Consider the following 11,954-nt stretch of genomic DNA (forward strand, 5'->3'; position numbering starts at 1 on the left):
AGACTCTTCCAGATCTGCCAGTCGACCAGACTCTTCCAGATCTGCCAGTCGACCAGACTCTTCCAGATCTGCCAGTCGACCAGACTCTTCCAGATCTGCCAGTCGACCAGACTCTTCCAGATCTGCCAGTCGACCAGACTCTTCCAGATCTGCCAGTCGACCAGACTCTTCCAGATCTGCCAGTCGACCAGACTCTTCCAGATCTGCCAGTCGACCAGACTCTTCCAGATCCGCCAGTCGACCAGACTCTTCCAGATCCGCCAGTCGTCCAGATTCTCCCAGATCCGCCAGTCGACCAGATTCTCCCAGATCCGCCAGTCGACCAGATTCTCCCAGATCCGCCAGTCGACCAGATTCTCCCAGATCCGCCAGTCGACCAGATTCTCCCAGATCCGCCAGTCGACCAGATTCTCCCAGATCCGCCAGTCGACCAGATTCTTCCAGATCTGCTAGTCGACCAGGATCTGCTGAAACCGCCAGCCAGCCAGGTTCTGGTAGTTTCTACTACCTGCCTGGGCTTCCTCTCAGTGCTGAGCTTCCTCTCAGTGCTGAGCTACCCATCTGTCCCGAGTTACCTCTGTCCCGAGCTGTCCCTCTGTCCCATGTTATCATTGTGGTGGGTAACCTATTTAGGGACGTTTAGGAGGGGGATTAAAACTGTCATGGAGTGGGGTCCACGTCCAGCGCCAGAGCCGCCACCGCGGACAGATGCCCACCCAGACCCTCCCCTATAGGTTCAGGTTTTGCGGCCGGAGTCCGCACCTTGGGGGGGGGGGTACTGTCACGCCCTGACCATAGTTTACTTTGTATTTTCTATGTTTTGATTGGTCAGGGTGTGATCTGAGTGGGCATTCTATGTTACATGTCTAGTTTGTCTAGTTCTATGTTCGGCCTGATATGGTTCTCAATCAGAGGCAGGTGTTCGTCATTGTCTCTGATTGGGAACCATATTTAGGTAGCCTGGGTTTCACTGTGTGGGTGATTGTTCCTGTCTATGTGTTTTCACCAGATAGGCTGTTTAGGTTTTCGTTACGTTCATCACGTTCTTTATTTTTGTAGTGTTTGTATTGATTCGTGTTTTACGTTTGTTCATTAAAACATGGATCGCAATCTACAAGCTGCATTTTGGTCCGACTCTCCTTCTCATCAAGAAAACCGTTACAGACTCATCACATACACTGCTGCTACTGGTTATTATCTATCCTGTTTAGTTCCTTTACCCCTATCTATACGGTGCATTTGGGAAGTATTCAGACCCTTCGACTTTTTCCACTTTTTGTTACATTACAGCCTTATTCTAAAATGGACTAAAAATATATTTTTGTTCCTCATCAATCTACACACAATAACCCATAATGACAAAGCAAAAATAGGTTTTTAGAATTTGTGCAAATGTTTAAAAAAATATATAAATCTTATTTCCATAATTATTCAGACCCTTTGCTATGAGACTCAAAATTGATCTCAGGTGCATCCTGTTTCCCATAGATCATCCTTGAGATGTTTCTACAACTTGATTGGAGTCCACCTGTGGTAAATTCCATTGATTGGACATGATTTGGAAAGGCACACTGTCTATATAACTGTCTATATAACGAGACATTGTGTCGAGGCGCAGATATGGGGGAGGGTACAGCAAAATGTCTTTAGCATTGAATGGTCCCCGAAAACAGTGGCTTCCATCATTCTTAAATGGAATAAGTTTGGAACCACCAAGACTCTTCCTAGACCTGGCCGCCCGGCCAAACTGAGTAATCGGGGGAGAAGGGCCTTGGTCGGGGAGGTGACCACGAACCCGACGGTCACTCTGACAAAGCTCCAGAGTTCCTCTGTGGAGATGGGAGAACCTTCCAGAAGGACAACCATCTCTTCAGCACTCCACCAATCAGGCCTTTATGGTAGAGTGGCTAGTTGGAAGCCACTCCTCAGTAAAAGGCACAAGGCAGCCTGCTTGGAGTTTGCCTAAAGGCACCTAAAGGACTCTCAGACCATAATGAAACCAAGATTGAACTCTTTGACCTGAATGCCAAGCATCACATCAGGAGGAAACCTGGCACGATCCCTACAGGGAAGCATGGTGGTGGCAGCGTCATGCTGTAGGGATGTTTTTCAACAGCAGGGACTGGGAAACTAGTCAGAATTGAGGAATAGATGAACGGAGCAAAGAACAGAGAGATCCTTGAAGAAAATCTGTTCCAGAGGTCTCAGGACCTCAGACTGGGGCAAAGTTCACCTTCCAACAGGACTTGGCACACAGCCAAGACAACGCAGGAGTGGCTTAGGGACAAGTCTCTGAATGTCCTTTCGTGGCCCAGCCAGAGCTCGTACTTGAACCCGATCGAACATCTCTGGAGAGACCTGGAAATAGCTGTGCAGCGACACTCCTAATCCAACCTGATAGAGCTTGAGAGGATCTGCAGAGAAGAATGGGAGAAACTACCCAAATACAGGTGTGCCAAGCTTGTAGTGTCATGCCCAAGAAGACTCGAGGCTGTAGTCGCTGACAAAGGGTACTTAGTACTTAGTACTTCAACAAAGTACTTAGTAAAGGGTCTGAATAGTGATGTGTATGGAAGATGATTGAGGCAGTCTCCACACCTCTCTGATTCAAAGAGGTGGGGTTAAATGCGGAAGACATATTTTGGTTGAATGCATTCAGTTGTGCAACTGACGAGATATCCCCTTAACCTGTATTAGAGTAAAAATTGGACCTCAAAATAAGGCCTTATGAAATACGTATGGTATTGTGTTAAATATATATTTTTCTAATGATAAAATATTATTTTCGGATCTCACTTGGTGAAGTCCATAGGACTAGGATGATTTATTTGCAACAACCATTCTCTGTTGATTTAACACTCTGTTATTTATATATATATATATATATATATATATATATATATATATATTGATTTATTTTTTAAACTGGAGAAGTTGCTGTGTAGAGGAATTGGATGTAAATGTGTTTCACCCTGGGATTTGTATGGCTCTGTCTCTGTACGTGGAGCTCATCTTTCATTGAGCATGTGGTGCACTGTGGGAAAGCAGGAAGTTGTTTATGTTTTAATACTGTAGCCTGTAATGGTGTGGGATCATTGTATACCACAGCAGAGGCATCACTATTCATAACAGGAAGGGTGATAACAGCACACATTCACCCATAGAGAAATTGAGAGATATGGAGTTGTCGGGTGGAAAAGGTTGGCCTAATGGTTGTTGCAGATCATCTGGCAGGTCTATATGAAAAATTACAGGCAACATTTTTAAAGTGCCTGGGAAGAAGCTCTAGCTCCTCTATGTTATCTTAACAGATAGGGGGCCAGGCTCAGCCTGTGGAAGCAACCAGCGTATCCAGTTGGTCACATACATTATTCCCTGATTGAGTTGCTCAGTTTTACCACAACACTTTATGAAATCTGCATATGCAAACAACTCTGTCTATCCAAGGTGGATTATTACAAGGCCAGGAATCACTACTGTTATAGAAAGGTGACCGGCAGCCCAGGGATCATTACTGTTATAGAAAGGTGACCGGCAGCCCAGGGATCACTACTGTAAAATAGAGGTGATAGGCAGGCCAGGGATCACTACTGTAAAAGAGAGGTGATAGGCAGGCCAGGGATCACTACTGTAAAAGAGAGGTGATAGGCAAGCCAGGGATCACTACTGTAAAAGAGAGGTGACCGGCAGCCCAGGGATCACTACTGTAAAATAGAGGTGATAGGCAGGCCAGGGATCACTACTGTAAAAGAGAGGTGATAGGCAAGCCAGGGATCACTACTGTAAAAGAGAGGTGACCGGCAGCCCAGGGATCACTACTGTAAAATAGAGGTGATAGGCAGGCCAGGGATCACTACTGTAAAAGAGAGGTGATAGGCAGGCCAGGGATCACTACTGTAAAAGAGAGGTGACCGGCAGCCCAGGGATCACTACTGTAAAATAGAGGTGATAGGCAGGCCAGGGATCACTACTGTAAAAGAGAGGTGATAGGCAGGCCAGGGATCACTACTGTAAAATAGAGGTGATAGGCAGCCCAGGGATCACTACTGTAAAATAGAGGTGATAGGCAGGCCAGGGATCACTACTGTAAAAGAGAGGTGATAGGCAGGCCAGGGATCACTACTGTAAAAGAGAGGTGATAGGCAGACCAGGGATCACTACTGTAAAAGAGAGGTGATAGGCAGGCCAGGGATCACTACTGTAAAATAGAGGAGATTGCAGTGTGATCAAAATTGTGATTTGCCCCTTGTAAGCAAACTCTGTACTGTACTCTCAAATGTGCAGAACCCCCCTGTCCCCAGAAAATGCAGTGTTTTATGAATCCATCATTTAACAGATTGCTGAACAAGCTTTGTCGAGAGAGATCTGTTTTCTTGTCAGTTCAAATTAGTTTGAGTTTTTAGTGTTTTGTGCAGGGAATATTTCTCAAGCTGACTGAAGTGACCTTGTAAGCACACACGCTCAAACTCACACACGCTGACACGCACACACGCTCAAACTCACACACACTGACACTCACACACGCTCAAACTCACACACGCTGACACTCACACACGCTCAAACTCACACACGCTCAAACTCACACACGCTGACACTCACACACGCTCAAACTCACACACGCTCAAACTCACACACGCTCAAACTCACACACGCTGACACTCACACACGCTCAAACTCACACACGCTGACACTCACACACGCTGACACTCACACACGCTCACACACGCTGACACGCACACACGCTCAAACTCACACAGGCTGACACTCACACACGCACACACACACACACATACACCTACTTCGATCTGTGACTCCGACAATATCACCATAAACTGAGGGTCATAGTTTATTTTAGTTGATTAGGATAGTTAATGCACATGCAGCAGCTACTCTTCCTGGGGTTCACATAAAACGTACAAATACATTACAAAGTACAGAACAGTTATAGACAAGAACAACATAAGATATTACATGAAAAAAAGGAAAAAATTCTAAGAGTTATATATTGGAAAGACACCAAGGGACAACTACTACACAGTATCCATACATATTCATCAGTGGTGAAAAGTACTTAAGTAAAAATACTTTAAAGTACTACTTTCGGCGTATCTGTACTTGACTATTTATATTTTTTACAACTTTTACTTTTACTTTACTGTATTCCTAAATAAAATATACTCCATACATTTTTCCTGACACCCAAAAGTATTTGTTCCATTTTGACAGATACATGCTCCAATTCACACACTTATCAAGAGAACATCCCTGGTCATCCCTACTGCCTCTGATCTGGCAGACTCACTAAACACAAATATTTCATTTGTAAATTATGTCTGAATGTTGGAGAGTGCTCTTGGCTATCCGTCAATTTAAAAAAACAAGACAATTGTGCCGTCTGGTTTGATTAATATAAGGAATTTGAAATGGTTTATACGTTTACTTTTGATGCTTACAGTTGAAGTCGGAAGTTTACATACACCTTAGCCAAGTACCTTTAAACTCAGTTTTCACAATTCCTTACATTTAATCCTAGTAAAAAATCCCTGTCTTACGTCAGTTAGCATCACCACTTTATTTTAAGAATGTGAAATATTAGAGAGAATGACTTATTTCCACTTTTATTTCTTTCATCACATTCCCAGTGGGTCAGAAGTTTACATACACTCAATTAGTATTTGGTAGCATTGCCTTTAAACTGTTTAACTTCGGGTCAAATGTTTCAGGTAGCCTTCCACAAGCTTCCCACAATAAGTTGGGTGAATTTTGGCCCATTCCTCCTGACAAAGCTGGTGTAACTGAGTCAGGTTTGTAGGCCTCCTTGCTCGCACACGCTTTTTCAGTTCTGCCCACAAATGTTCTATAGGATAGAGGTCAGGGCTTTGTGATGGCTGCTCCAATACCTTGACTTTGTTGTCTTTAAGCCATTTTGCCACAACTTTGGAAGTATGCTTGGGGTCAATGTCCATTTGGAAGACCCATTTGCGACCAAGCTTCAACTTCTTGACTGATGTCTTGCGATGTTGCTTCAATATATCCAGATCATTTTCCTCCCTCATTTCCTCCCTAGTTTGTGAAGTGAACCAGTCCCTCCTGCAGCAAAGCACCCCCAAAACATGATGCTGCCACCTCCGTGCTTCACGGTTTCGGATGGTGTTCTTCGGCTTGCAAGTGCCCCCCCTTTTCCTCTAAACACAACGACGGTCATTATGGCCAAAAAGTTATATTTTTGATTCATCAGACCAGAGAACATTTCTCCTAAAAGTACAATCTTTGTAGATGACCTGGAGCCAGTGGGTTTGGTGACGAGTATGAAGCGAGGGCCAGCCAACGAGAGCATACAGGTCACAATGGTGGGTAGTATATGGGGCTTTGGTGACAAAACGGTTGGCACTGTGATAGACTGCATCCAATTTGTTGAGTAGAGTGTTGGAGGCTATTTTGTAAATGACATCGCTGAAGTCGAGGATTGGTAGGATGGTCAGTTTTCTGTTTGGCAGCATGAGTGAAGGAGGATTTGTTGTGAAATAGGAAGCCGATTCTAGATGTATTTTGGATTGGAGTTTAATGTGAGTCTAGAAGTAGAGTTTACAGTCTAACCAGACACCTAGGTATTTGTAGTTGTCCACATATTCTAAGTCAGAACCGTCCAGAGTAGTGATACTAGACGGGCGGGCAGGTGTGGGCAGCGATCGGTTGAAGAGCATGCATTTAGTTTTACTTGCATTTAAGAGCAGTTGGAAGGAGAGTTGTATGGCATTGAAAGGTGTCATCTGCATAGAGGTGGATCAAAGAATCACGAGCAGTGAGAGCGACATCATTGACGTGTACAGAGGAGAGAGTTGGCCTGAGAATTGAAACCTGTGGCACCCCCATAGAGACTGCCAGAGGTCCGGACAACAGGCCCTCCGATTTGACACACTGAACTCTATCGTAGAAGTAGTTGGTTAACCAAGCGAGGCAATCATTTGAGAAACCAAGGCTGTTGAGTCTGCCAATAAGAATGTTGTGATTGACAGAGTCGAAAGCCATGGCCAGGTCAATGAAGACGGCTGCACAGTAATGTCTCTTATCGATGGTGGTTATGATGTCGTTTAGGACCTTGAGCGTGGCTGAGGTGTACCCATGACCAGCTCTGAAACCAGATTGCATAGCGGAGAAGGTACGGTGAGAATCGAAATGGTCGGTAATCTGTTTGTTAACTTGGCTTTCAAAGACAGGGAAGAATAGATATAGGTCTGTAGCAGTTTAGGTCTAGAGTGTCTCCCCCTTTGAAGAGGGGGATGACCGCGGCAGCTTTCCAATCTTTGGGAATCTCAGATGATACGAAAGAGAGGTTGAACAGGCTAGTAATAGGGGTTGCAACAATTTCAACAGATAATTTTAGAAAGAGAGGGTCCAGATTGTCTAGCCTGGCTGATTTGTAGGGGTCCAGATTTTGCAGCTCTTTCAGAACATAAACTATCTGGATTTGGGTGAAGGAGGGGAGGTTTAGGCGAGTTGCTGTGGGGAGCGCAGGGCTGTTGATCGGGGTAGGGGTAGCCAGGTGGAAAGCATGGCCAGGCGTAGAAGAATGCTTATTTAAATTCTCAATTATTGTGGATTTATCTGTAGTGATAGTGTTTCCTAGCCTCAGTGCAGTGGGCAGCAGGGAGGAGGTGCCCTTATTCTCCATGGACTTTACAGTGTCCCAGAACTTTTTTGAGTTTGTACTACAGGATGCAAATTTCTGTTTGAAAAAGCTAGCCTAAGCTTTCCTAACTGCCTGTGTATATTGGTTCCTAACTTCCCGGAAAAGTTGCATATCACGGGGGCTATTCGATGCTAATGCAGAACACCACAGGATGTTTTTGTGCTGGTCAAGGGCAGACAGGTCTGGAGTGAACCAAGGGCTATATCTATTCCTGGTTCTATTTTTTTTTAATGGAGCATGCTTATTTAAGATTGTGACTTTTAAAGAATAACTAGGCATCCTCTACTGACGGGATGAGTTCAATGTCATTCCAGGATACCCCGGCCAGGTTGATTAGAAAGGCCTGTTCGCTGAAGTGTTTTAGGGAGCGTTTGACAGTGATGAGGGGTGGTCGTTTGACTGCAGACCCATTACGGATGCAGGCAATGAGGCAATGATTGCTGAGATCTTGGTTGAAAACAGCAGAGGTGTATTTGGAGGGCGAGTTAGTTAGGATGATATCTATGAGGGTGCCCGTGTTTACGGATTCGGGGTTGTTCCTGGTAGGTTCATTGATAATTTGTGTGAGATTGAGGGCATCAAGCTTAGATTGTTGGATGGCCGGGGTGTTAAGCATGTCCCAGTTTAGGTCACCTAGCAGCACGAGCTCAGAAGATAGATGGGGGCAATCAATTCACATATGGTGTCCAGGGCATAGCTGGGGACAGAGGGTGATCTATAGCAAGCAGCAACGGTGAGAGACTTGTTTCTGGAACGGTGAATTTTTAGAAGTAGAAGTTCGAATTGTTTTGGTACAGACCTGGAGAGTAAGATAGCCTGCAGAGTTCTATCTCTACAGTAGATTGCAACACCGCCCCCTTTGGCAGTTCTATCTTGGCGGAAAATGTTTATAGTTAGGGATAGAAATGTCAGGGTTTTTGGTGGTGATGAAGCTGGTTGAGAGAATGCCAAGAGTGGCTACTTTGAAGAATCTAAAATCTAAAATCTATATTTGGATTTGTAAAACACTTTTTTGGTTACTACATGATTCCATATGTGTTATTTCATAGTTTTGATGTCTTCACTGTTATTCTGCAATGTAGAAAACAATGTAGAAAGTCAAATTGTAGAAAGTCAAAATAAAGAAAAACCCTTGAATGAGTAGGTGTGTCCAAACTTTTGACTTGTACTGTATGTCTGAAGTGTATTCAAATAGATTAGTGGTATTTTCAACATACAAATGTTTCTTTAAAAAAGTACATTTCTCCTCAGCTCTCAACCATGAAAGACTATTGTGATGTCAGTTCTGTACGTGCAGTTTAAGGGAAAGGCGTGCTGCTCTGTTTTTAGTCCGGTGCAGCTTTGCTTGGTCTTTCTGTGCTGCACCTGACTATATTACCGGACAGTAATCAAGATGGGACAAGACCAGAGCCTGAACAAATAGTACAGTTGATTTCAGTGTCAAAAACACAGGACATATTTTTTATAACAGACATACCCCTCTCCATCTTCACAACAAGTTTGTCAATATGACTTGACCATGATAACTGACCATCCAATGTTACTCCTGGGAGTTCAACTTCTTCAACTTGTTCAATGGTCACACCCTTTATGTACAACTCCAGTTGAGGTTTATGTCTTAGAGAATGTTTTGAACCAAATACTACTATTTTAGTTTAAGACCAGTTTACTGTTAATTACCCCATTCTGACACTGTAGCTCCTTGCTAAGAGCTCACTGGCTGTAGGTGCTAATGTGTAGGGTGTGCAATCACCAGCATATGCAGTCATTTTAGCTTCCTGTAGGACAAGTGGCAAATATTTTGTAAAACTAGAGAAGAGTAACGGCCCAAGGCAATTTCCCAGAGGGACACCGCACTGTGCATTTCTGATGTTAGAGAAGCTTCCACTTGAGAACACTCTCTGAGTTCTATTGGATAAGTAACTCTCCAACCATGTGGGGGCAGGTGATGTAAAGCCATAGCAAGGGAGTTTTTTCAATGAAAAATTATGATCAATAACATCAATGACTGCTCTGAAATCATGGAGTCAAGGTCAAATCTAATGCTTAATAACTAACAGATGTAGACTGGGGTGGCAGGTAGCCTAGTGGTTAGAGCTTTGGGCCACTAACTGAAAAGTTGGTGGATTGAATCCCTGCCTTGTTCTGCCCCTGAACAAGGCATTTAACCCACTGTTCCTAGGCTGTCATTGTAAATAAGCATTTGTTCTTAACTGACCTGCCTAGTTAAATAAAGGTTCAATCTAAAAAAAATTAAAAAAGACGAACAGTGAAATCTCTCCAAACAAATAATAATAGAAAAATAATAACACATGGAATAAATCTACAATGAGTAACGATAGCATTGCTATATCCACGGTGTACCAGTACCAAGTTGATGGGTACGAGGTCATTGAGGTAGATAAATACATATAGGTAGGGATAAAGTGACTAGGCAGCAGGATATAGAATAAACAGTAACAGCAGTGTATGTGATGAGTCAAATGAGCTAGTGCAAAAAGGGTCAATAGAGATTGTCCAATAGATACCCAGACAAACTATTAGCAGTCGTGTGGCTTAGGGGTCGAAGCTGTTCAGGGTCCTGTTGGTTCCAGACTTGGTGCATCGGTACCGCTCGCCATGCAGTAGTAGAGAGAACAGTCTTGGGTGAATGGAGTCTATTTTAGGGCCATACTCTGACACCGCCTGGTAAGGATCATTCTCTAGCGTACTTAAGAATTCCATTACATTTCTACACCTCTGTGTTCATGATTTAACATTTTACCACTCCTAACCTCCTAAGACAACAGTACTGTACTAAAGAAATAGAATGGCAAGAACATAGAATGTCACATGAACTCACTTTCAAACATCTAAATAATTCAAATCTATCTGTACCCAACACTCTATTGGGATGACTCATAAAAAAAAAAAAACTGAAGATTGTTGGCGCCATCTCACATATTTAGCAGATGCTCTTATCCAGAGCAACTAGGGTTAAGTGCCTTGCTCAAGGGCACATTGACAGATTACACATAGTCAGCTTGGGGATATAAACCAGCAAACTTTTGGTTACCAGCCAAACCTCTTAACAGCTAGGCTACCAGCCAGCCCACAACAGTCTAAAGTGATTTCCACTTCTTGTCTCCTCTCCTTCATTTACAGCCATTCTAAGCAACAGGAAAGGAAACCACTCTAGACAATTATTAAGATGCACCCCAAGGAGATAACGAAGCAGATTTGGAGCTCAGCCCGTAATCAACAATACCCTGCATGCCATTATATCTACCTCCACAAGATGGCAGTGTGGCTGTTTGAATGAGTTAGAGAGGTTAGCGGAGAAAAATCTGCTATCAACATGGTGGATGTGTTCTAGTAATGTTACACCTGTGTCTTCACCCTGACATGAATGTTAATGTTGTTCCTTGGTGAGCATGTCCCTGTTGACATTCACTGAACACATCTTCAGCTGCAGAACAAAATAACATTTCACTCTCGTCTCAAACGCAGTGTCGTGGTAGATAACTGGTCTGTGAAGCACATTTTACAACTCTAGAATCTTTCATGCACTCATTCCCCCCAATTGACAGCGATTTTGCAGATTTGCGTCAGATATTTAAGTTAAATTCATCACATTATAGTACATCACCAATCAATACAAAAATGGATACAGTAAGTACACCAAACAGGTGAGATCCTAGCCAATATGGGGAGGCAGGGTAGCCTAGTGGTTAGAGCGTTGGAAGGTTGCGAGTTCAAACCCCCGAGCTGACAAGGTACAAATCTGTCGTTCTGCCCCTGAACAGGCAGTTAACCCACTGTTCCCAGGCCGTCATTGCAAATAAGAATTTGTTCTTAACTGACTTACCTGGTTAAAGGTAAAAAGGTAAAATAAAAAATATCTGCCACTACAAGAGTACCACAGTAGGAATCAAAATACCCATAAAACCTAGCGGTCAAACACGGAAATGGTTCCAATCCTGTTTCCACTATTCATTTTTCCCATAGGGGATTTTGAAACACTTCAAATAGGGGCTGTATTTTGTGTAGCCTCCCCCCTGGCATAACCTTGTAAATCTCTCTCAGACAAGATGGCTTTTATCAATATATTCACCTGCATTTACCCCCCCCCAAAAATGAAATGCTTATTAACTGCAGAACTACAAATGCCTGTCTCAAGCTTCACATCACCAAATATTATGGATATACTGACAAGATGTATCTCTCTCCGCTCTAACAATGGGAGTCGTTGTCCACAAAGCGGCACGGCTGCCTTTCTCGGTCC

This window comes from Oncorhynchus mykiss, chromosome 16 (genome assembly GCF_013265735.2).
Source record: "Oncorhynchus mykiss isolate Arlee chromosome 16, USDA_OmykA_1.1, whole genome shotgun sequence".
In the NCBI taxonomy this organism is placed as follows: domain Eukaryota; kingdom Metazoa; phylum Chordata; class Actinopteri; order Salmoniformes; family Salmonidae; genus Oncorhynchus; species Oncorhynchus mykiss.